Source organism: Cebidichthys violaceus, unplaced genomic scaffold, assembly GCF_023349555.1.
Source record: "Cebidichthys violaceus isolate CVI_PGR_0920_01 unplaced genomic scaffold, fCebVio1.0.p SCAF_17, whole genome shotgun sequence".
In the NCBI taxonomy this organism is placed as follows: Eukaryota; Metazoa; Chordata; class Actinopteri; order Perciformes; family Stichaeidae; genus Cebidichthys; species Cebidichthys violaceus.
The window spans coordinates 7,948,323-7,974,846 of NW_027176340.1; the positions used below are offsets into that span (position 1 = coordinate 7,948,323).

At 39.9% G+C, this 26,524-nt stretch overlaps 1 pseudogene; it reads left to right on the forward strand.

Annotated features, from left to right (window-relative positions):
* The first annotated feature begins 270 nt into the window (after positions 1-270).
* Positions 271-20,087, forward strand: LOC137874092 (uncharacterized; annotated as a pseudogene).
* Positions 20,088-26,524: the final 6,437 nt, after the last annotated feature.

The following is a 26,524-nucleotide window of genomic DNA, read 5'->3' on the forward strand; positions in this document are numbered from 1 at the left end:
TGGAGCTGCCCCTTACTCGCCGTGGTAATTCTTATGTACTTGTTGTAATGGACTATTTTACTAAGTACCTCGACTTATGCACTTCCTGACCAACGAGCAACCACTGTGGCTAAATGTTTGTTTGAAGATTACATCAGTCGCCACGGTGTCCCTGAAAGTTTGCACACTGACCGAGGCCGTCAGTTTGACTCAGATCTTGTCAAAGACCTGTGTTCCCGCCTGGGAATACACAAAACACGGACATCCCCTTATCATGCTATATCAGATGGCATGGTGGAACGGGCAAACAGGACCATCAAGGACCAGTTGGCAAAATACCTATACACCAGAGGAGGTGAATGGGACGACAACCTGCGACAGGTTGAATTTGCATACAACATCACTGTTCACTCGTCCACCAAACACACGCCTTTCTCCCTGGCCCATGGTAGAGAAGCCCGTCTGCTTGCTGATCTCCTTCTTGGAGACTCTCCTGGAGTTTCAAATGCCACTCCAGTACTCCAAGTGAATATGCCAATTCTGTATTAAAGAGACTGTGCGCTGCTTTTCACTCTGTTGCACTAAACATTGAAGTAGCAGGTGCTCAACAAAAGCACTACTATGATCGTCGATTGAAACACACAGCCTATGAGCCAGGTGACTTGGTGTGGGTTGACCTTCCAGCCCTTGCTAGACAAAAGCTGTCACCAAAGTGATCGGGCCCTTTCAAAGTGCTACGAAACCGTATTGCTCCGCCTGGTCAGCTGAAAGAAATCCACCCTCACCTTCAGGAGGGGCTGCAGCAGCTAACAGCCCAGGTCCTTCATTGCTTACTGCACTCTTCGGCTCCAGACCTTATGTTTACTGGAGTCCAGCCCAGATAGGGCTCGGACTTATGTTTGTCCTTCGACTCAAGGGGCTGCCATTACCTTAACAGATGTGGGAGACAATACTGCCACAGGATCTTCCAGTGAACTGTCTCCGGTAGTGCTGCCTTTTGAAGGAGTAAGGACCAAGTTCGGCCGCTGTGTGCGTCCCTCAGTACGTTATGGAACTGTTATATGAACCTCTGCTTGTTGTTGCTGGTGGAGACCCTGGGCCTATTTTTAGGCCTCTGCTCGAAAATTGCATAGCCATACTAAAATGAACATAGTTTTGCAACTAAGAGCTGTATTTTTTTTATAGTTTTGGTGTTATAATAAAGGGAACACTTGTGAGATTTGTTCAGATATGTAATTATCAGTATATACGTTACTGGTTAAGAGTAAATTAAGATGGCACACAGCACAAATTGATAATTTAAATTTTCGCCTAAAACTTTTTTTAGGAATGATGTAGCTGCAAGCTTTAAACCTCTCCCAGATCATAGCACAATATCTTAAGAGTCTCTCTGCGAAACGTTACTTTGATAAAGTGATGCATTCAAAAGTTAGAGAGGTTTTAGTACAGAGAGGCCAGACGAGGTCAGCCAAAATGTAATTTTGTTCTAGCTGTTCCATTGTAATTTTATATATATATAATTATACATTTTGCTTCTTTTATCAATCTATCCAAATACAGCAGTTTGGCATAATTTTGAGAGCCTAAATCCTATCTGAGCTTGTTTATATGGGACTTAGTCATCTGAATTCCAGTTTTTTTCTCTTCCAGAGGCCTTCTAGGGCCTATGATTGGTCAATTTGACCCAATGAACCTTCCTTTGATGCGTCAGAGCCCTTGCTATTGAGACAACACAATGTGTCTTTGATTGACAGAATTGTTAGCCAGTCAGAATCCAAAAACTCCAAGAGCATCAAATTTCTAAAATCCGATTTGCTGAAACGTATAACCCTCCTTCTTTAGCAAGCATGCACAGATAGAGCCAAGACCTCTCTATTCTAACAGAGGGGTGTCTGCTGCGCACATGGACGGCAAAACTGAATGGATTAATTAGTTTTTTGGCTGGAAAACATCACAAAGTAAGAAGCTGGTTATGATGTAAATCGATAATGCAGATTGTGATGATGGCTTTGTTTTGTAAGTAACTCAGTGATACTGTGTCGCAGCGGAATATGAGAAATATGGCTACGATCGTCAGATTGCTAGCAATCTTTTCAGCTAACGGGTGTTAGCATTGAATGAATTATCAAAAAGTTAGAGGCATAAATGTGGCGAGTGGGTCTGCCTAGGTGGCGCTATATGGATTTTGATATTTGGTAATATATATATAGCTTTGTCTGAGTTGTTTTTGGAGTTTGTACAAACAGCTGAGATTACTTTTTAGCCCAGGAGCTGCAGTTTGAGTACGTATGCGACATCATTATATTCGTTACTGATGAGTGCACTTGTTTGGCATTATGAGTGGGTGAATTTTTGGATGAACGAGTGTGCCCCCACTGGTGGGGTCTCTTGGGTCCAAAAGCATGTAGACGGGGAAAGACTGTTATACAAAAAAAAAGAATTATATATATATATATATGCTGTTCTATTATTTGTTATGATCCTTGTTGTTGCTCCTGTTTATTACCTTCATCTGTTTATATTGTTGTTTAGTGTAAGTTGGTAAGTGTACTGTAGCTTATAAATTCAGCTATTTTGAATTTCAGTAACACATTGTAATAAATATATATCTAGCTAAACAACGTAACCACTGGATGCACACACTCAAGGATGCCTTTATTGTATAATCAATGAATTACTCTTGTTCAGAATCCTGCTGTGTAAGATTCTATTGTGTAAAAATCATAGTCTTTCCACCCTCTCCCTAAATATGGTTGTATAAATGAGAACAGCCCAGTCTGTCTCACTCCCTGCCAGTGCTGTCTGCCCTTTACACTGCATCAATTAGTATGTACATTTTATGGGCCATTTAAGCTTGGCTCAAGCAGTTAAGATTATCAATGGTGGAATTAACAGTATTTGCCCGAAAGAGAAGTCCCTCCCATCGGGATAAACCCGCCTGCCCTTCCCTGCAGAAGCGGATTGAGATTCAATTGTGGAGTGACATTCGTTTTATGATAGAGTGATCTTGGTATTCACATAGGCTGAAATGCCCTCCTGTTTGAACACGGGCATTTTGTTAATTGTGAAGCAGAAAAAAAGCAGATTGGCATTTGTCTGGTGAGAAGGAGGGCATAATCAGGCGGATCGAAGGCTGAGGAGTGGAGACAAGGGCCATTATGCTCTGCCAGTGCAGACACTTCAGCGGAAATGATAACCGGAGCTTAGAGTGACAGAGTAATATCACACACTCCCCTGCACGAGGAGACACATTCCTTCTCTTACGAGGAAAGGAAGTGAAAAGAATCTATGAATTTAAAACTTCCATTTGAAGGCAAATTGATGGCTGCTGAGAGCTGCCGACTACTCCGCTTCACCCCCTCCAAAGATATTAACAAACGGTAATTAATCAAAGTTTTACTTTTTCTAATTGAACCCAACTTTCGATTTGCCGGAAATGAGAACCCCTGACATTGGGTTGTGATGATTTCACATTATGCCAAAGACAATTATGTGCATGTCAAGAGTGTTGTATTACCACTCCATGTCCTCTTTCAGAGCCACTGCGGTCATCTTCCATTACAAAAATACTCTCTAGACAGAAGAAGTGTGGGCGGCGGAGATAGGAGTTTGGTCAGTGCATTGGCCGCCTTTGCCAGTCCGACAGCATTCGAAAAAGAGCACTGACTATCTGTTCAAAATGTCTGGAGGATGATATATTGGCTCCATTTGCAAATTCATTAGCAATAGAAGTTTCTCTTCAGTACAGTGTGCTTTATTAAAATTCAGTCTTACTTTGAAAGTAACTAGATGATTTTTTTCTTTTTTATATTAATAATATTCAACAGTAAATAAGTGCACCTTGCAACACACTGTAGCTCACTGTGTTTCAACTGCATTCTTTTTCCCAATATGGTAAGATAAAATACGATTACATACATAAAAATTGCCGACTCAAATATGTCAAACATTATGCAAAAAAAGAAGGAAATAAAACTGTGGAAAAAAACTGGTCAAGTTTCACAACAATAAAAAAGTAATGAATAGCAATGCAAGCGTCTAGTTTTGAAGCAAAGAGAAAGATGACAATCACTGTGCCCTCAGGATCAAATTCTGTCACTTTCACACAAATTTGCATCTGCCTTTTAAACTAAATGAAAGCATTATATTCTGATTAGGGCACTGTTTGCCTTTCTGAATCTTTAATCTGTCTTTTCTGACTGGTGACAGGAAAAGGTGTTTCTGAAGCCGTCAATCAAACCTGTGAGGATGTGTCTTAGTTTATGAGTAACTGTCAAGTATTTACAATTTGTGCACTATTAAACAAGAATAAGATCTTCTTGACTTCTTGATTGTTTAGAACCATCACTGAGACATTGCAATGCCAGACACCTGTTGAAACAGTTTTTTTCTCTTTTTTGTTAGAAACTAGTTTAGTGCCTATTCAAAACTGTCTGAATGCTTAGCCTGTGGCACTGCTGCTTGCAGCTTTCTCGAGATTTACTCAAACAAGAAATACGGGTGAAATACTCGCGGTCAGAAGCAGCAGTGAATTACACTTAGGGGATGTATTCATTTCCAAATATTAATTGTTTGCTCTGACATAACCACCGCAGTTATAAAGTGGAGCATGGATTTAATTTGGGGAAGAGCCTGCGAAAACGTTAGAAGATAGTATGACAAACCTACACAATTTGGGTTGCAGAGGAGTACTGTTCCTGTAGGTTATCTTCTCGTGTTCGTTGACTCTAGGGAAGTTTGGTTGTAACATTATCCAATATTCATGTAGCGTTAGAAGGCTATATCCAGCATCCAGCAGCAATAGTGACCTGCAGTTAATGAGCCATTGTCTCCTCGATGCAGTCAGGCGACATACTTGACTCGGTCTGCAGAGCCCTGAAGTCGAGCGTTTATTAATATTGAACATGCCGTGTGTCCAAATTGTACCAAATTCATCACTGCATGTCCCTTGGTCCCCATCAATACACCTGCCTAGTGTGAGGTAGATCGGATGAACAGCTCTCGAGATATGCGAAAGACATACACACAGAGAGCCAGAGATTTGTTGCTTCATCGGCAGAGTCAATGGAATTGCGCTGCTAGGCAATAGCTTTGGTCCATGTTTACATCCTGTCAGCTTTTGTCATTCACATATACTACAAAAGAAAATAAGGCTCATTACGGCACCGAAGTCACATTGATGCTGGGAGTAGTATGGTACGGTAGTATTCTACATGTATTGAATTGTAAATTAATCTTTTTCATCAATAACAAACAAACAAACCATCAAGCTGTTAATGTTTTTACTAATATTTAGGATGGCTAACATTAGCCAGCTCTCTCAGTTATGTTTCCTATTATTGTGAGGAGGTGGTGCTAATCGCCAAATTTATCTGCCTCTATAAATCTGTACCTTTACCGGTATGTGGAAAATAGAATGGTGTCACGATGACGTAATGACACGTCCTTCTTTCAAACTGCGCCACATTTGGAATGTTTATAATTGTGAAAATAGTCTATAGTTACACTAGTTCACTGCCCGTTTGGACCGTGTGCCCGTCCGAAATGTGCCAATTGCACACGGCTGCTGCAGTATAATACCCTTCTCCTTTCCCAATTCCTCTGTGTGTTCCAAAAAATGAAATGTTTTATGTTTGCCTGTAATTGAAAACAAAATCTGCAATTAAAAAAATTGAGTTTCAAAATGTTCAAAAAAGAGGTGACATCAGCTACTCTATATATGTGTTTCTACAGTCTATAGCCAGAAAAAAGCAATACCTGGTTTTCCTTTTATATTCAGTTCTGCTTAATGTGGTTTTCCTGTGTAGCTGAGGATTTTGCATCATTCGGTAGCTACTGGATAGTGTGTCATGTCCTGCTTCGGTCCCTTGTGTCCACTACTGTCAGTAGAGCTTTCTGTGCAAGCAAGTAGCTCAACATATTGGAAACCTCAGAATGAAGACACCGTTCCTTTATGTTAACAGGGGCCAACTCCAACAACATCATACAGTGTGTGTAATATAATGAGCAATGTATCTTTCAGATTATTATCAGAGGTTTTGTGATGTTTCAAGGGAAATCCTTCAAACGCCTTCAAGATAATCTTGACATGAACAATAAAAAGTTTCAGGATTTCTTTGTCTTATTTGTTACACTATCCATGCATGCAGAAGATTTTTCTGTCAGTTTCCTAAGGCCAGTGTGAGCTAGACACATTGATTGAATGTTACTGATCCAAGGTCTGAGGCTGAGCCATTGTGTCCAATGTTGCCATGTCTGACAAGAGAAAAAACATAGTATTCAGTTTTTGTATGTGTATGTTGAATAAAGCTTTATCATTGGATGTACTAAAATAATATATAAATTACGACATGATGCTTGACTTTATCATCTCATTACTACTTCCAACAAGGAAGTTATGTTTTTGGTTCGGTTGTTTGCCTGTCAGCAGGATTACGGAAAAACTGCAGGCCTGATTTTCATTAAACATATTAGAAGGGTGTAGCATGGGCCAAGGAAGAATCCATACATGCCACATTTGAAATGGACTGGCCTTGGCAGAGGTGTGTGCTCTCTTAGTGCCCTCTCGTTTATTTTGAAACCAATGACATTAGACCCTACATGTTTTTTGTAGTTTTTTTTCTTTTTTCGTTGATGTTCTTTGATGATGGTGTTTCCTGAGTTCCTTGGTCTTAGTAGTATTTGTATTGTTTGCAAGACTAAAATATATAGAATAATCACATATTCATGGTGATAGATGCCTCACCAATAACGGCAGCAAACACAATAACAAAACAAGCTTGTGTCTTGCTGCATCTGAACTATGATTGAATTATTAAAGATACTTATATTCAGCCCATAAGCCTCATTATTACAGTGACTTTAGAGCATTTAACAAAGCTAGAAATCACAAACAATAACTGTGTTAAAAAGCATTGTTGCAAGTAAAGAGATGTGGGAGTTCAAATGAGCCTGTGTTATACACCGCATCCAAACACAATATGTAATGACTGTGGTATTAGAAACATATGAGAACAATAGCATGAGGAAAGGTTTCTAACACAAGAAATTGGACTGTTATTGCTATGTGACCTATGCTGCTCAGTCAAGATGCACTCATCCACTACACATTGGATGTTTTCAGCCCAGTAGTCCCCTAGCATAGACAGGAATGATCAATAAGGCCCTCTTTTACTGCTTCATTTCACAACTGTCTAGTCCTGCAGCACTAGAATAGTTTGACATGCACAGATGTTGAGGTAAACAATCTTAGAATGGTGAAGATGTGTTTAAAGGGCCCGACAGGATGCTTATTTATATTTTTTATTATTATTTTGAGTGTTCCTACTCCTCCTCTTCCCCATTTTTAAAACTCCTTTTTCATTTTTGTATTGTCTCTCAGGGGTGCAGAGATTTTTCAGCATGTTTTTTTCAGTTTTACCACCACTTATGTCTCTTCACTCTCCATGTCAACACTTAAATACCTTCTTAAAAAAAGACTGCAGGGAGGATAATTCCTCTGCACCATGCTTCACCTTATTCCTTTGGACAATTCCCCTCTAAGAAGACGTAAGCTACCACCCTGTTCAAGGTTTTGCAAGGTGGATCGTTTCAGTTTAGCTGTACAGTCTTACATTGCTCACAACCTCAGGCTTTGATTGTTTTTGACAGACAAGTTCTAACCCTTCTAACTTACAAGTTAGAAGGGTTAGGGGGAAAAAATCAAATCTCATGAGAATGACCATTCTTACCCTCTATGATTCTGAATTAATGCTAAATTATATATGAGACCCTAGAAAATATTTAAGTTATGTTGTAAGAACAAAAAAAGCAGCACTCAACAGCAGTCAGCACCTTGAAGATGTTAAGCACAATCTTCAAAAGAAACAAGCGTTTAGGAGCCTTTGGGCTTAAAAACGTAATAAGTTTTGCATATACATTTCAAATACCTCACAAAAGTTGAAACTGTTTTACCTATCACCCAGAAACTGTAGAGACTAACGTTAGTCGAGTGAAGCCCCGAACTGCAGCAGTAACAAAGGAGACCAGTTGACCAACTCACACTGCAACACTAAACAAAAGTCCCAATCAACTCTGGTCAGGTGAGGAAAAAAATCTTGATCAACAGTCCATTTCATGACCTGCGCCTGTACATTGTTTCGGCAAACAATGCTCTCGGTACTTGCATTTCATCAGAGCGTTAGTGAGTCTATTTTTAAAACATATAAAGGCCAATGTCTAGACTTAATAAAAACATAGTGTGTATCTTATACCCATTAGGTAAAATGTTTTTATTTACAGAGTGTCAATACAAGCTGTCAACCCACAGTAAAGCCTCTGTCTTAATTCTCTGCAATTGTACAAGAAATCCTGAAATAAAGTTACGGTCATCACATGTGCAATTTGAAAATGCGTTTCAACGTCTTTCTCTAAACATGTTGCTCTTGCCAACCAAGAATCTTCTGCTTTGGGCTTGGGGAGAGTGACGTCATTAGGACAGTGTGCAAATTATGTCACAATGAGTCATTCATGGAAAAGTAAAAGTTGGTTTGTACTTTTTCGATTTTTGGCTTGTTCAGTCCTAAGTCATCAACCAGCTATTGTGTGTTAATATTCACAGTGTGACAGTGAATTCCACTCTGCAATGGCTTACAATATTCAGATATCATGGTAAAGAATCCTTTCCTAAATTTCCCACAGGCACATTTTCACTGTATTTCTAATTGAAATACTTATCAGTTATTTTGTCATGCTTGGACAGTTTAATTGATGTTTCACCCTAGAACTTTTAGTGGCCTAAACAAATTTAAAGAAAATATCTAGAAAACAAACGAGTAGACAGAGAGACTGCTGTCTTTTGTTTTTCTTGAAAGTCTGCTCAAATGGTCCTTTATCCATCCCTTATTTTTCCGAGTGGTATCTAATGCACATCTCCTTTTCAACCACAAGCTGAAGAGCATGGTTAGAGATGTGATTATTACGTACATTTCTTCAAGGAAAAATTGATGAAGCACAAACTTCTGTGCCTATTTTTGCACATTAATTTTGTCATGACTGCTTGTCATGACAAAATGTCATGACCCTTGGACTGTTGGTATTTATGATTAGAATGAATGGTTTATTTCATTGAACAAATCATGTAATGTGTGTGTTGTTACACTAAACATTCAAAGAGTTAATGTATTTATTTTCCTGCTGTCACACTATAATTTTTTCCATACATTCTGTTGTAAATACAGTACAGTTGTGAGTAATCTAGAGTGCAATGGAAGGCTCCAAAATGGTTTAACAGCTTTAGCTCTTATGTTGCTCCCGCTGTAGGCATTCTATACAAATGAGAAAAATGATTATGTGCATGTATGCAAAGAATATAGAGCTATATATCTCCCATTTGTTTCAATGAATAATCGATTTATCTTTTGAATTATTGTTTATTATGTTGACCTTTTATTAAAGGTTTTATATTTATTGCATGTTCTGCTCACTGTCAGCAGTCAAAATGATTAGGTAATTTATCCCATAAAGCTCTATATACTGTTTGCAGCAATAACTAGAAGTATTTTTCTGCTAAAAGACACTTTATCATAACTACAAATTACTGTCTCTGTGTCATTTTCTAATCACATAGCTCCTGCTGTCATCTGCTGCACCACTGGTGCTGCACAATCTTTCATCCATGAATTCACACAGAACGAATTTAACACGATTTCCATATTGTCTGATTTCTATCTCAGAATATGAAGAGTGGAACGCAGTCATATTCACACAAGCCAGTTCATCTGTTTGAACAATCTTCTTGAATATATCCCTCAATGCATGCTAAACAGGCTTCTAGATTATCACTTTAATCCAATATTGTGCATGTTTCCCATGTTAAATTGTGGGATTCACAGAATAACAATTTCAGATCATGAATTGGCAGTGTATAATAGGACTGTAGTCTGTTGGGGATCAGAGCCATTTGTTTAGGAACAGTGCAGGCAGCCCCGGGGTATGGAACAAATGTGTTTGAAGCTTTTGTGCGACAGGATTGAACTGTGTGGTGTTGTGGGTTATGATGAGAGCACACGAGAGCTGAAACCTTCAAGGTTAAAGTAATAGACTTCCTCTTAAAAGTAACTGCAAAAGTGTGTTCATGTTCAAACCTTGCAAAAAGGTAGGATGCAGATGTCGCCTCATCTGCTGTGTCCTTGTCCTTGCCGTACAAACTAACAAACTTGTAAGCTTTTTGCAGCCTGTAAGTTAAGTCTCACAACATGTTTTAATTCCCACACAAACAAACCTTGTACTGGCATTATCACATTTTCTCTCCAGTGTAGATATTTCACGATGGAAGGTCACCAAAAAGCCTAGTTTGCCACTGACAGATGTTGCCGGTATAATTCAGAGAGGAAAGCGTTATTTCCATCTGTAAAGAGGGGGAGGCTTTCTGGAAGACTGAATGTGCATTTTTGATAGTGTGGAAATTAAGAGCTAGATGGGAGGAAAGTTTTGTTTCTTGTGCCTCCCCGGTTTGTGTGTGTGTGTACGTTCCACGCAAAAGAGTGCTATACACCATTTTTGATCATGCATTTCATAATCATTAGGGTAGGCCCTGGCAGTGGCATCTCACAAGAGCTGCAGTTGTTTATCTGCAGACAGCTGTAAATAAATGAAGAGGGAGCAAGTCCTTTGGGAGTATGGGGACACGCACAGTGGGATTTGCTGACTAGTTTTGTCGTGGTCGACTTAATTCTGCTTTTTAGTTTTTCTTTCCCTTTTATCCTTTTCTTTAGTCCGTGTTCCATACAGCCATTCATCATGCCACAACTTCCTCTTACATGAATTCCTGTCGTGGTAATAGAGTTTCCCTGATTAATCTTTCACCCATTTTACTCTATAGCCTTTACTGCAGCAGCACTCTACTTATTTAATTTGAGAAACAATCTGAAAGAAAAACCCAGGATAATAAATGTTTCCTCCTATGGGACACTGTTTGGTACAGGCGACATCCATCTTGGAACTGCAACCCCCTCTACTCACCAGACTTTTTATGTGTGTGTGAGTGTGTGTGTGTGCGTGTGCATGTGTGTGTAGGTGTGTGTGCGCACATGGTGTCATATTAAATCACTACTTTTGCCAACATGGAATGGAGACAGTGCTTATGCTACAAATTTAAATAATATGTTGTATTTGTGGACCTTCATGCCACATGTATAACACACATGCAATGGTTGAGGAGAAACAAAACTTGACCAAAAGAGGTCACGTAACTAAAGACAAAAGGAACATGATACAGTGTATAAAAAGCTACACTGAACATATTTGCTTCGTGGATAAAGACATCCGAGCCACATCTACATCTGCACACAGACATTCTTTCAAAATTAGCCGCAAGGAGGGGGAGGAACTGATGGGGATGTCTCTGGTACGGCAAACAAAAAGGCATATTCACTTTTAGCTCCCACATTACAGTTAAGCTTTGCATACTCTTAATCCTAATTGTCTACAATTAATGAGTTTCTCTCATATTGAGAAACATGCAAATGGAGATTTCTGGTTTGGAGACTGTAATTATGGGAGAAGCTAAGGGATATGAGACCCTAATTATGTGCTATCATTATTGCCATGACTACTGCTACAGTTGACTTAGTATGCAATGGTGGAAAGAGGGGTATAAAATATTATGCAATCCAGTGGCTGCATGTGATACATTAAGTTTTTTGTTTTTTTTCATACAAATGATGATGTACAGTACATGCTATGCAATACATTATAAATCAATAACATAATATGGTGAATGTTTTGAATTTTAGCAAGTTGTCCTCAGAGAAGAGGAAAGGACAAAAGCACAGAGGGTGAAAGTTCGTCGGAAAAATGGTTGAATCAAGCAAAACAAGTGCAATGACAAAACTGATTTGGTGTCATACCGCCTTGCATTTTGCAACTCTGCACAAAACACAATGTTCCATTGTCATGTAAATTTGGCACTATTGCATTTGCCTCCTAAAACACAAACAAAACCTATGTGCACAAGCCTTCCATTGTAGACACCGCCACACACCCGTGCTTTCCACATTAACAAACTAAATTTTTGTCAGCTTTAGCATTGAATTTAATCTGCTTTGATTTTTCAGCAGACAGAACAGGCAAGCCGTATTGTGAGTGCCATCATCTCAAAAGAGCTTAGTGGGCAGAACTGCTTTTTGACGAAGGATAAAACACGATCTTATAGACAGAATCGATGCAATACTTCTAAACTTGCATGGATTGTGTTTATGCTCCCTCTGTCTTTGTCTCCCTCACTGGATTCCAATGAAAAGATGATGTCAATCACGGAGTAGCAGCCCCACCACAATATCCTCTGCTGTAACAGCGTTGTGTACAGGCCCTTACTCCCAGTCAAATTCATACGCAGGAAGACTGCTCAGATGTACGATTTGAAGAGCATTGTAGCTAACTCGCTGTGCACTTTTAACTTCAATGTCATCCACCAGCAGATTTCCCTCAGGGCTTAACTGATTTGCAATTGGCACAGTTTGCCCCTTTTGTGCTGCTTACAATGTGCCTTTGAAAAATAGAGAAAAAATAATAAGTTCTATTCCCTTTTATCCTGCATTGTGCCACTCAGTGCACCTGGGGAAGTGATAGCACTTGCATGATAAAAGGAATATTGAAAAAGGAGGCAACTAAATTCAATATTTTCTCTCTTCATCGTTGGAGACTTAGAGCACACTCAAGTGTTTTACCTGACATTTTTAGTCACACATTTTGACTAAAGATGTTATTTTGCATTATGGCTTACAGTCGACTGTCAGGAGTAAAGCTCATTATAATTCTGAATGATTAAATATCCACCATTAATTATTAATGAAGTGATTAATCTGATTATGTCCCAAACCATGTCTCAAGAATACCATAACATACTAATTACAGGTATAACCCACAGCACTGCCATGGTGTTGTCTTGGCAACACAGGCTGAGGCTGAGAAAGGGCAGGAACTTGGAGGTATAGGAAACATGAACTCCATGATACTAGTGGAAAACGATTAGACCCATTGCTTGTATATTACAAGAGGGTCAAAATATCCATATCAAACCGGAAGACTTGACCTCCGACACCTTCCCCGTGTGAAGGGCCCTGGGTAATCGCAACATCCTTTGAAATGTGCCATTGCTCCACAAGATCCCCTGCCTACAATCTAGCTCACACACCCTCAGTCACTGCTGCCAGGCACAGTGTACGATTGCAGGAACAGCTCTTTCCCCTAAGAGGCCTGTGGTGAGCTAAGCCAAGCTACACAGCCAGAGCCAAAGGATTCTGGGTAGTTGAAAGCAGCTTTTCCGTCACAGCTACCTTCAAAGACCAGGAAGCCATCCAGAACACAAGGACGTAGGATCAAAGGCCCAGAGAGCTCTTGCTAATTAGTGGGTGGGGATCCTTTTAAATGCACCACAAGCTATTGTCTGCCACTGTCACATTAGCGATAGCAAAGGTTGAGCAAAAGAGGAAACAAGAGGATGTGGCAGACTGAGGGAGGAAACATGAGTGAGGGGAAGAGAGAGGGGGAGAAAAGGACAAGATGAGAGACGGGACACGCAGTCCCATTGTGTAAAAGTGACTGTTCCATGTGTGCGTCGCTTTGTCCTAAAGTGAATACATATGAGTACGCTAATGTAATCTGAGAATGCAAAGTCACAGCACCCCTTTCTCAGTTACAATATCCTGTTTGGTGGCAGCGCTCAATGTCTCTCGTCAGGCATTCACATCTGCTCCCATCACAGAGAACAATATCTAATCATTATACCTTAAAAAAAAAAAATCATACCGTGAGTTTTATTTATGTGGTTTGGGTTAGTATTTTATAGGTTTTAATATGACAAATCAGTTCAGCTGACACCGATTTTTTTTTTTGTGACCTGCAAGCACACACGTAACCACAGTAAGGACGGTGTTCATGCATGTTGTACCAAGAAGTTGTAAGGCTGAGTGATAACATTAAACATTGATTTTGGTGTCACTTTCTAAAAAGATCGATCTAGATTAATTGATGTTACCTGGATGAAACTGCAGTTTGATGAGCATGTGTGTAGCCCACTAACAGACTTCGCTTTTGGTTTATTCTGAGGGTCCTGCTTAGCACCTGAACAAAGATCAATCCACTGCCCAATCAGGGAGTAAAATGCCCCATAAATGAGTGCAAAGTCCTCCTTATACTCGTCTGCCTCAAATCACTGAACCAAGAACAAGGGACGAGCTAGGCATGAAGCTGAAGGACACATTCATAAAGCTGGAGTTTTACTTCTATTCCTATTTTGTATGTGCTGCACCCTCTAACAGGCTTTAGGGATGAGCTCTTCTCCTAGCTGGGCCTATATATATACAATGACCTATTCACACGCAGCCCCAGATTGGGTGGAAATGGTGATCAGACTGCAGACCCACCAGTGGATTGCTGTCCTACTACACACCTCTGTGCCAAAGAGCAAAAAGGCAGCACTGTGCCAGATGGTACTCTCACTATGAAGTGGCTAAGGTGGAGGAAGACCACGGACAGATGTTTCTGCAATGGCACTGAAAGCTACGTATAAAGCTGATGAGGCAGCGCCCCTTGTGGCGTGTGCTCCAAAGGACTGTGATTCACCTCCTCATACACCTTCTGAATGGCGTCATGCAGCCAAAAAGTGAGCCTGAGGCCCTTGGTACACAAACTGTGGCAGATGAAAGACTGGCACAAAAAAAGGGACAGAGGTCAAGACAAAATGCCTACACCACACAAGCAAGAGGTCACCTTCTCATACTCCTACTCAGACTCAGTTTCAGAGTGAGACTGACAGTTTGCTCTGATTTCCCCTCACTCCCATCTCATATGCCCGGGGTATGACCAGACTGGCTGTGCAGTGGTGAGCGTTTGTCAGCACAGACTATTTTGCCCCATGAGGTGTCGATATGCTGCACCTGACAGGCCGCTGGCTCTGCGCAGTTTGCCCGCCTTGTTAAGTCTGACACTGACAAGAAGCGACTGGGTGAGAACTGACACACAGAGGAAAATCCACGGCTACAGCAAATATTTGATGATGGGATTTTTGTTGGATTGGAGATGGAAGCTGATGTTGACATTTGTGTAACATCTGCACAGTCAGGTCGTCTCCTCTCTCTGCCTCACTTGCATGAATAGAGAATAGTAGTAATGCTACCATGCAAAATCTAATTTATTGTACTTCTGTGTAGTTAGGACACTTGTGAAAAAGGAACTTCACTCAAACTTGAGGGTGAAATGCAACACTCTTTGTGTGAAAGGAAGAAAGAAATACTATTTGAATAGCTAATTAGCTGACAGCAGGTGATGAGTGTTGAAGTTCCAGGTAAATGTACATGTCACCTGGCATCTCCATAGGCTTTCCACTGCTGATTATCAATACAAAGCTTCACAAGCATTACATGCCACCACATGCAGGCCTAAAGCATGAGCAATGTATCACCGAGCCAGAAAACTGTCACATGTCCCTTCATGTTGAAAAAAGAATGTCAAATTGCCATGGAGCATTGGCGCACAAACAACTAGATGTGTTTAAGAGTTGGCGCACAAACAACTAGATGTGTTTAAGAGTCATGCAGAAAGTACACACATTTAAATGCCAACAGGGAGCATAGGATAGAATGTATTATTCATCCTATCATTTGGAAAACTTCTAACAGACTTTAAACCAGAGGCGATTGCAGCTGTCTAGGTGCAAGAGATATAAGGTGTCACAGAGGGGACAAAGCAAAGTAAGAAACCAACCAGATGTTTGAAAAAGAAATTGAAGAGTAAAAAAAAGATGAATTCAGTGCTAAGTCAGTCCCCGTAGTAGGATTCACAAACACATCTCAATTTATCTTCAACAGTATGAAGGAAGGGAAGAAAATAAAGCAAGGGAAAACACTGAAGCAGAGTGCTGAAGGTTTTTCCTCAGAGCCTTGGGTGGTTCCAGTGGGGCCATGAGAACACAGTAATGACTTTAATGAAGAGGACTTGTTCTTAATTGAGATTAGATTTCTGTTTTATCTAGCTGCCACATCAAGGATCCTTTAGTTCCAGTCTGAATGGCGTCTCATTGTGGTCCATTACGTGGTTGATCGACCATGTTAATTTAAACTGCATGCCATCAGTTAGCTGGTATAATTCTCACAGACTACAGTGCCCCTTTAGTATTAACTGTTAAATATCAGGAGCTGAGAATTTTCCTTTTTTCCTTTTAGATTTAGAAGACAGCCAGAATCGCTGTGTGTGTGTGTGTGTGTGTGTGTGTGTGTGTGTGTGTGTGTGTGTGTGTGTGTGTGTGTGTGTGTGTGTGTGTGCGTGTGTGTATGTGTGTGTTTGCAAGTACGGATGTATGTTTACGTCAATGTTTCCTTCCATGTTGACATTGTGATAGCATCGTAAACATCATTACACCTTTGGTTCAGGTTCATGTTTCACATGGTCAGCTGGTATGTCACATGTTTGACCATGTGACCGCATTGGGCAGACTGTATCGTGTGTCTGACAGTGTGAGATTACTCCGCCCCTCTCCTGCATGGCAGCCTAGCAGAAAGTGCCTTTTAGTGCAATTACATGGGTTTCTACACATCAATTAGCAATCCAATTAAGTCTTGATGTGATGAATAGCGGTGAATAGGAGTGGAGGAGCAACTGATCTCGCTAATAATGATCTTGCCGATTACACTGATCAGTCACTGGCTAAGAAGACAGACATGCCAAGGTCATCAATTAACACAGAGGGAGAGAGAGAGAGAGAGAGAGAGAGAGAGAGAGAGAGAGAGAGAGAGAGAGAGAGAGAGAGAGAGAGGCAGATGATACACTATTATCATATGCAAAACATTAGCTGTATAATAATTATGAATGGTTTGTATTTACATGATACAGATCCTAATGCATATCTTTTCATGGTTAAAAGTAAGCTGCAATGTTTTAACTGAATAGTCTTGATAAGGGAATAACTTATCCATGACAGATAAATGAATAATATGTTTTGAGTTGATTAAATGGAAATTAATGTACTCTTGCACAATTTCTTCTTATCCAAGTATGTTCCAGAGCTCATTTGTCATTTACTTGTAGTTGGCACTTTTTTTTTGTCTTTTTGCTCATTTTACACAGAAGTATGTTTGGATAGTCTCATGGCCAATTCAAACTTAGCATGTTAGCATGTTACCACATGTTGCTATACATCACAGTTGACTGTTGATCAATAATTTATCCAGAGAAGTTGCACACCGCAACTTTCCATCCATGGCAGTCCATCATTCACTATACGATATCTGCATTACACTTAAGCCTTTTACTGTCTTCGATGTTTTACAAGTTGCAAAGTCAAGTTAAAAGGTCAAAAAACATCCATGACCTAGAATACTGTTGAGCTGTTTTCCCCTTATGCCACCTTTGAAGTACTGAGCACCTTGCTAATATTTAAAGGTTCACGCATACTTGGTTACTCTGGGCCACTGGTTAATTCTATTTGGGTCAGTGACTTTAATGAATTAGATTTCATTCCTTTTTGCATGCTCTCCCCCTCCCACTTTGTCAAGCTCTGATTAGATATTTTAAAACTTCAGCAATGCACTCCCTACAAAGTCAGGTTGTGGGAATTAAATTATTCTAAAGGAAGGGCATCAGAGATACAGTATGTGCTGTTAGTACTGAATTAAATTATCAGTTTTATTACATGTAAACTGTTTAAAAATGAGCTTCCATTATATTTCAAAGAAGTTGTTAAGTACTGTATATCTGACCGAAAATACAGAACAAAACACTGTTGTGACTTAATTTAAAAGTATACAGCTCTAGTGCAACACTTTACATTTATGTGAATCTTTAGGCGTACTTGCGAAAAGACTAATAAAGAGCATTCTGTGATGTGGCGAGTTGTAATGCTACATATCTTCCAACTCTAGACTGTATACTATAGATCTGCTCTATATAAAAAGTGGCCTGAGACAACTTCTGCTATGATTTGGAGCTCCATAAATACATTTTAACATTAAATTTGATATCTCGTGGTTTAATTCAAAGAAAAATATAACATTAAATGCACAGGTTAAGGGTGACTGGAGCCTAGACATTTGCCAGTCTAAACTTTAGAAAATTAATATTCATGTGAATTGTAAATATCTAATACTCAGTGGTTCAGTACTTCTGTTTGTGTGACTAAATGGTCAACCCTTCTAGCACCTTTATGACTTCATAGAGAAGAAAGCTTGCATACTATACGTATAACAATGTGTACGACCGGATTGTTTCACAAGTAGCTAATTTACAAGCTAATTTCAAACCATTTAAAATCAAAATCATCGTCAGACGAATAGTCGGGTTCCGAGATTGCATTTCAGTCAGTGCGTTCCGCCTCTTTTGCTCTTCACACGGACTGCTTACCTGCATTCAACCAAAGTCTGCTTGAAAGTGATTAGTCAATACTACCCGGACTACAAATGGAAACCAGAATGCTTCCAATACAAAATGATTGTTCCCTAGCCCACAGATTATACATGTGAATGCAGAATCTGTTTATAGAGGTTTATTTTTTAAATCTCTTCGTCTTCCACCTGTTCATCAATCCTCCACCTGTCTATCATTTTTCATTAGGTGTGTACATTTTTTTTATATCTTAGATAGGGCTGGGCAAGTTAACGCGTTAAAGCATTAATTAACGCCGACAATTATTTTATCGTAATGCAGTTTTTTTATTTTTATTATTAAGTGGACATTTTTAACACAAGAACCGGGCAGCGAGTGGTGTACAGCTGTGTTTGTGTGACGTCTCTTCCTTCTCTTCCTGCCGCCCCCGGGTGACACGTCTCGTTACAAAACAGCCTTTTGGACCCCCACCAGTCCGGGTTCAAAGTGGGTCACTCGACAGAGACGGCCCTCCTTGCGGTGACAGAGTCGCTTCACGCCGCGAGAGCTAACTCTCTCTCCTCTGTCCTGATTCTCTTGGACTTGTCTGCGGCGTTTGACACTGTGAACCATCAAATCCTCCTCTCATCCCTCGAGGGGATGGGCGTCTCAGGCTCTGCACTCTCCCTGTTTGCATCCTACCTGACGGGTCGATCCTACCAGGTGACCTGGAGGGGGGCCGTGTCGGAACCACGCATGCTGACTACGGGGGTTCCGCAAGGGTCAGTCCTGGGCCCCCTTCTCTTCTCGCTCTACACGACATCTCTGGGTTCTGTTATTCGCTCGCATGACTTTTCCTACCATTGTTATGCCGATGACACCCAGCTGGTCTTGTCATTTCCTCCCGGTGACACCCAAGTGGAGACGCGCATCGCTGCGTGTTTGGCTGACATCTCGAAGTGGATGACGACACACCACCTCAAGCTCAACCTAGACAAAACTGAGCTACTGTTCCTCCCGGGGAAGGGTTGTCCGCACCGGGACCTGTCCATCACCATTGATGATACCGTGGTGACGCCAACTCGGACTGCGAGGAACCTGGGTGTGACCCTGGATGACCAACTGTCATTCTCGGCAAACATTTCATCCGTTACACGCTCCTGCAGATTCCTGCTCTACAACATCAGGAGGATTCGTCCCTTCCTGACTGACGAGACAGCGCAGGTTCTCATCCAGGCTCTTGTCATCTCCCACCTGGACTACTGCAACTCTCTACTCGCCGGAGCCCCGGCGTCGGCCATCAGACCTCTGGAGCTTGTCCAGAAAGCCGCAGCTCGCCTGGTGTTCAATTGCCCCAAGTTCTCCCACACAACTTCCTATCTTCGTTCTCTACACTGGCTACCTGTAAGAGCTTGCATCCAGTTTAAGACTCTGGTGCTAGCCTACAGGGCAGTGAAAGGAACAGCTCCTTCCTATCTCCACGCCATGGTCAAGCCTTACACCCCCGCCCGACCACTTCGCTCTGCTGCCTCGGGGCGATTGGTTGCCCCATCGCTCAGAGGTCCTGGCGGCCGATCGACCCGGTCACGGCTGTTTTCTGTCCTGGCCCCACAGTAGTGGAATGAACTTCCCACTGACGTCAGGACAGCAGAGTTGCTGCCCATCTTTCGGCGCAGGCTGAAAACCCACCTCTTCAGGAAGTGCTACCCTGAGCCTTCCACTTAGCACTTATTGTATTCATACTAGCTTGTTGCACTTATTGTATTCGTATTACTTATAGCACTAACTGTTTTTCTTGTTTCTGCACTGTACTTTGGCTCTGAGTTATGCTCTGCTTCATGCTCTTAGATGCTTGTTTGGAAAAGGAAATGTACTTATGACTTCTGGTGACTAGTAGTTCTTTTGATTACCAATGTTGAATGCACTTATTGTAAGTCGCTTTGGATAAAAGCGTCTGCTAAATGACTGTAATGTAATGTAATGTACAGGATCAAACGTGACATTATCGAAATACATATTGTTGTGTTTTTAAATAAACATATAAGCAGGTGAGAACAAACTGCTCTTAACTGCAACTCTTTATTAGCATAACTTCCATATGCACGTTACTGCCATGGTACATCCCTCCAGGTTCCCATACTTCACCTACATTCCCCTGGGTCCTAAGTCCCTCCAAGTACAGCTTCTTATCACCCTCTATGTACCAACGTACATTTAGAACAAATACCACACATACACGGTAATCATATGTGTCTGACCAAAAAAAGCAAAAAAATAAATGATTCATTTAAATTATCTTTTTAAAGTTTTTAAAGTGTTTTTGTTTGGAATATGTATAATAAGCATATCATTTAGTTATCGCTTCTGAGAATTTAACAAACATAAAAAAAATGTAAAAAGAAATGACGTAGATAGGTTTGCAGTTTTCAAGGTGTATATTTCAATTTGCATCTATTACACACATGAAAATAAAGTTATGAACACCGGCTGAATATCTATTATCAGAATCATTATAACTGTATTTTAACTGCTACTGTGTAAAGGGAATACTTATTTGTTTAAACCAAATGTTATTGCACTTTTGTTCATATAGCAATATTTTTTGAGCAATACACTACTTTGAATTCATTATTACATTACATTACATTACAGTCATTTAGCAGACGCTTTTATCCAAAGCGACTTACAATAAGTGTATCAACATTGGTAATCAAAAGAACTACTAGTCACCAGAAGTCATAAGTACATTTCCTTTTCCAAACAAGCATCTAAGAGCATGAAGCAGAGCATAACTCAGAGCCAAAGTACAGTGCAGAAACAAAGAAAAACAGTTAGTGCAATAAGTAATATGAAAACATACTGTATTCATTCAATTGAATTTTGCATAACAATGTCATTAATCGCGATTAAAAATTGTAATCATTGCCCAGCACTAATCTTAGAACAATTTACAAATCAAACATTTAAATTCAATAACTGTTTCTACTCAGTGAAACTAAATTAATTTCTACTGATGGTTCAAATAAGCTAAAGAACTGAGTCTAGTAACCATTAACAGAATATGGGAAATAATTAAGGTGGTTGTGAATTTGATTGTGACTATGAGCATTCAAAAAATCAGCTACTAAATGATAACAATTTGGTGAATGGGCCCTTTGTCTGGTCTTGTCCATTGTCTTAAAGTTTGACAAAATGTACGTCACAAGGACTATAATGGACACTCAGATGCAGAAAGTATAACTTTGGATGTACTGTTACAATGACAGTCCGGTCTGGTTGTCTTCTGGTTCTGCACTAAAGATGTTATAACAACTAAAACTTAAACCATTTTTGGGATGAGTGATAACATTTATTACACACATATACAGTATATACCTGCCTAAATAACAGTAGAACACAATCTACATAAAACAATGGGGGAAAATAACACTCAGTGAAAGGAAAATGAGATTCACTGTCTAAAAGGTCTAAAATGTCATCTTTATGAAACACTGGATTAACAAAAAATAATTTCACCTTTTTTAATCAAACATATTATAGAGTTTACTTTGGCCATCCGTAGCAAACCTCAAACATGTTATAAAATAATCACAATATTCATCTTCTATGTCTTTCAAATGGCTTAACTTACACCTCTAAACAATTCTTCAGATTTCTTTTCACCTCTATTTCCCATAGATTCACTATGTTTCACCTTTGTATGTAAGTAAGTACAGAAGATGTTGTTTTATCAACTATTATTATTTGTGCCAAAATTGATTTGTGCCAAAAATGATGTAGCCACAGCACTTTTTTCTGCCCTTCACTTGATGCATATTAGATGATCAGACCCAAATTCTAATGTTCTAATGGTTCATCTAATGTTTGGATTGTGACTATTTTACGTCTAGCTTTTTCATCGTGGCTGAACTTGTATGATAAACACGTACACACATCTGTGTCTCCTTGAAAGTCAAGTGATGCGCAAAATCAAAATGTTGACACAATAGCATAACAATCGTAATATGGTAACAGGAGGTAATGGAAGACTGAGGGCTTTATTAATCAACTTAACAAACACTTTCCAGTGTAAGAATAGTGCTGTAAAGAGTGCTTTACCTCTCTCACGGCTGTTGCCCTCGACCACAGACAGTTCATATCTATGAAGAAACTGCTATGGCTATTCAAACATTTCAATAACATCCTGGGCACAGGTACCATCACACAGGACCACAATGAAACATAATAGTATATATTTGAAGTACATTTTGGACACAATAGCCCACTCTCAACATCTATAGACATGCACCTCTAAACAATTCTTCGGATTTCGACACAACCACCAACAGTAACCTTTAGCCTGAAGATCTTCAGCCTCTCTACTGGCCTTGCAGCTTAATCTTGCCTTCTTTGAATAATGTCCTTAGCAGAACATTTTTTATCCTTCAAAAGTGGATGAGGTGTGCACTCCGATAGAATTTGGTTATAAACTGACCATCACAGGGTGAGATGCTTTAAATTAACAACATAAAAGGTGAACTTCTCAGCCAACGATTTTCATACCAGTATGTAAAGCTTAACAAACATGACTTACGCTGAATAAGTTCATGTGAAATCCAAGGTAGTGGATAAGTTATCCCTTGCTTATTGACTCAGAATGCAACAATTACTATTTTTTTTCCTTTCATTTGTTCATTGATTATTTCCTTGGGTTTTTAATGCCGTCATTTGCCAGTGCAAGTACAAGTACAGTAGAGAGATGACAAGAAGGTCCCCAACTGGACTCAAACTGGGGACTTTGCCGTTTGTGGTAAACCCTTTAACTCCATAGAAACAATCAGATTTGACGCTCATTCATAGTTAGCTTCGTTGACCGTTTTATTATGGGAAATGTGCATTTCAGTAGGAATTGTGTTTCTCCCATTGCCTTTGCAGCAGTAAAGATAATATTCATATCCAAACTCAAATGTGGTATTGTCCCAGGTTTAGAGTTGAGAGTGTGCTAAAGAAGTACCAAAGAAGCCCAGTGGAACATGGGTGAGAAGCAGCTGGGTTGGTGGTATTACATGGGGAGGACATTGTACGATGGGTAGGCCATCCATCAGGGAGACTGCAGCTCCCAAAGGTGGTCTCTTCAAGTGCACTACCTGGCCCCACTGCTGCACACACACCCTGAGCTTGCTCTCATTATAAACAGACACACATGCACATTCACAGAGCCCAAAGCGCATACATACATACATGGATAAAATAATAGTATTAGCACAGAGACAATGACCTCAAAGCTAAAGTAACTAAAGCACAATAAGATGACTTACATGTTGCTGCCATTTTATTGTGATTTATGCCAATTTTGAAAGTAACAGGCCCCTCGGTTAGTCCACAAAACAAAGTAGTTAACAGTTTTGGGTACTGATGCACCATTTACATGTAGATGCTGCCTATTTAGCATTATTTTATCACAAGATTAAAGACAGGCAATTGACAGTAGTTGCCACAAGTACATACATGAACACACAACATTAAATAGCACTGATGAATTCACAGAAAATATATTTAAAAAACAAAAATTGCGACAGAGCTGCTTTGAAAGATTCCTGCCAAGGACAGTCGGCAAAAAGACATAACTCAATATAAAGAGCTCAATAAGCAATACAAATAAATGTAAAACACAAATGTCATTCATTATTCTTTCCTTTATCCAACAGGCTTTGAGAAAGCCAGTACATAGTCTATCTTCAACCCACAATGTATGCTGCCAGTCAAAGACCAGTGTCTACTTTCTCATTATTTTCTCATGTTCGAAGGAGAAAACACCCACATCCACGTACGTGTTGTCAAGGGCAATGGAATTACTGGAACCTTTCATGATCTTCCAAATCCTCAGTGTGGAGTAATTTTCGACCTCTTCCATTGCTTTTAACCTGGAGGCCTTCCATTGTGACGAATAGTCCAGTGTATTAGTGCAAATACTTCAGGAATTGTATGACAGCTTCCTCACACCCTGACTGAAGCTGACATAACTGTTGCTGAAGGCAAATAGTATGATGCTGTGAATATTGGAGGATGTGTGTCTTGTTTTGTATACCTCCTTTACAGCCACATTCATGTACATTCACAGACATAAGCACACACACCACCCGTCTCTGGAGGTCCCTTTGGGGCCACTTACACTAGGCAGGGCTGGAAAGCAAGCATGTGTGCATCCGACTTGACCTGTGAATAAAGCTGACCCACTTCTATATACAGTACATGCATGATATTTGATTTATGGTTTGATTTCCTCTTTATCTCTATTCCTTTCCTACTCCTTTTTAAGAGAGAAACATTCCTCATAACTGTTAAATATTTATTTGAATCATGTAGTACTGTTGTCAACCAGTCATAGGTTAAATGTATTTGGTTGTCTTCATAATAATATCAATTATAGACCTGGACCTTGTGCCTTGAAGACTAATTTACACTATAGAGAGATGCAAATTGCAATTTTATAGCTGCGTGAACTTTACATTCTTCATATAATTTATTTTGCTTAGAAATATACCTATCAACATTCTGTCTCATGCTCCCTTGAAACTGTATTAAAATATGGCTTATTTTCTACACCTTGCATGCGCAGTGAACCAAACCAGCCAGCCATGAAACATTTCAATAATAAAGTGAATCCTCCTACGTGTAGTGCATTTGCATATCATGAGAGAGGGTCTATATTGTCAAACCAGATTTAAGAAAAGGAGAACAGCTTACATTGGGTACATTGTGTCTATGTGCATTGGTTTGAATACAAGTTTGGAAGAGGAAAAACCAGGTATTATCCAGTCATCAAGCCCTCAAAGGTGTCACATTTATATGATCCATCTTTAATATCTGAACACAGCCCCGTGATATAAGAAAACACATCTCACTGCCATGTGACATGCAGAAAAGGCCGAGGCAAAGGATCTCATGAATATCTACTTTATTAAGTGATTATGCATTTTCCATTATTCATCAGATGAATTATTAAAATGAAGTGATCTATGTTCTGTCTTCACTGTATAGCTCCAACACCTTCATCATAAAGGTGTGCTCTCTCACTGTCATTTTAATTGCTGAAGGACATAGATGGTAGAAGACTGAGTACATAAAGAATTATGCGTAATATAATTTAGCACTATGACAGCTTCCATGAGAACATTTCTGTAATGTGTGTGAGACATTGCACATTTGCATTTGGTGTCATTTTTATGGTTTGAGGTTTGACATCAATAACTTTTTTTACATTTAAAGCTACAGAAGACATTATTTTATTTTCCAAGACAGACTCATCATTACTTGTTCTGGATGCTATAGCTAATTATATTTTAGCAATGTTTGGGATTAGTTGCCATGTTTCTATGGGTCCAACATTTTTTTTTCTGCATCACCGCATGCCATGGTTTACCAGGTGAGTGCTTCTCAAACATTGTATTACAGTTTTTCTTGATTGCTTTGACCTGCTTAAAGAAACTGGGATCCACTCGGTTTTCATCGTCACTGTCTCAGCAGAGCAACACATTTGCAAGACACCTCTTGCAAATGTGTTAACCCTTTCTCATTGGATTGACACATTTTCCCCACCCTTTTGCAGAACAGTTAACACGGATGCCATTCAAGCAGTCCAAACTCCATTGTTTTAGCTATGGTAACCAAAAAGAAACCATCTGTTCCTAACTATTAGAAACTACCTACATCAGTATGAAATCACTGAAGCACCTGTTTGACACTCCTTCACACAAATCTTCAATTAGCAATCAGTCTGCAGGCCTTAAAAGGTGCAGCGTCTGGGTTGTTCTTTGCCAACATGGATGGAAGAGGTCTAAGGCAGATGAGAGTGAGAGTAAGAGGTAGAGGGGTCCGAGGAAGAGGAGTCTGAGTGCGAGGTGGAGGTATAGTTGGAAGGGCTCAGGTTTCTGATGAAATTCGGGCAACTGTTATTGATCACGTTATCAATCATGGTCTTTCACTGAGAGAGGCTGGACAAAGAGTCCAACCTGTGCTAAACAGAAACACTGTTGCATCCATTGTCAGAATTTTTCGACAGGAAAACAGGTAATGTTGCTGTACAGTATATACAGAAATATCCTCAGTGATATACTTTATGTAATTGTTTCCTCACTCCCATTACATGTATTTTTTGTAGAATCCAAAGGCTACCATTCTCTGGTGGTAGAGGGAGAACTTTTAGTGCTGAGCAGGAGGCAGCTGTTGT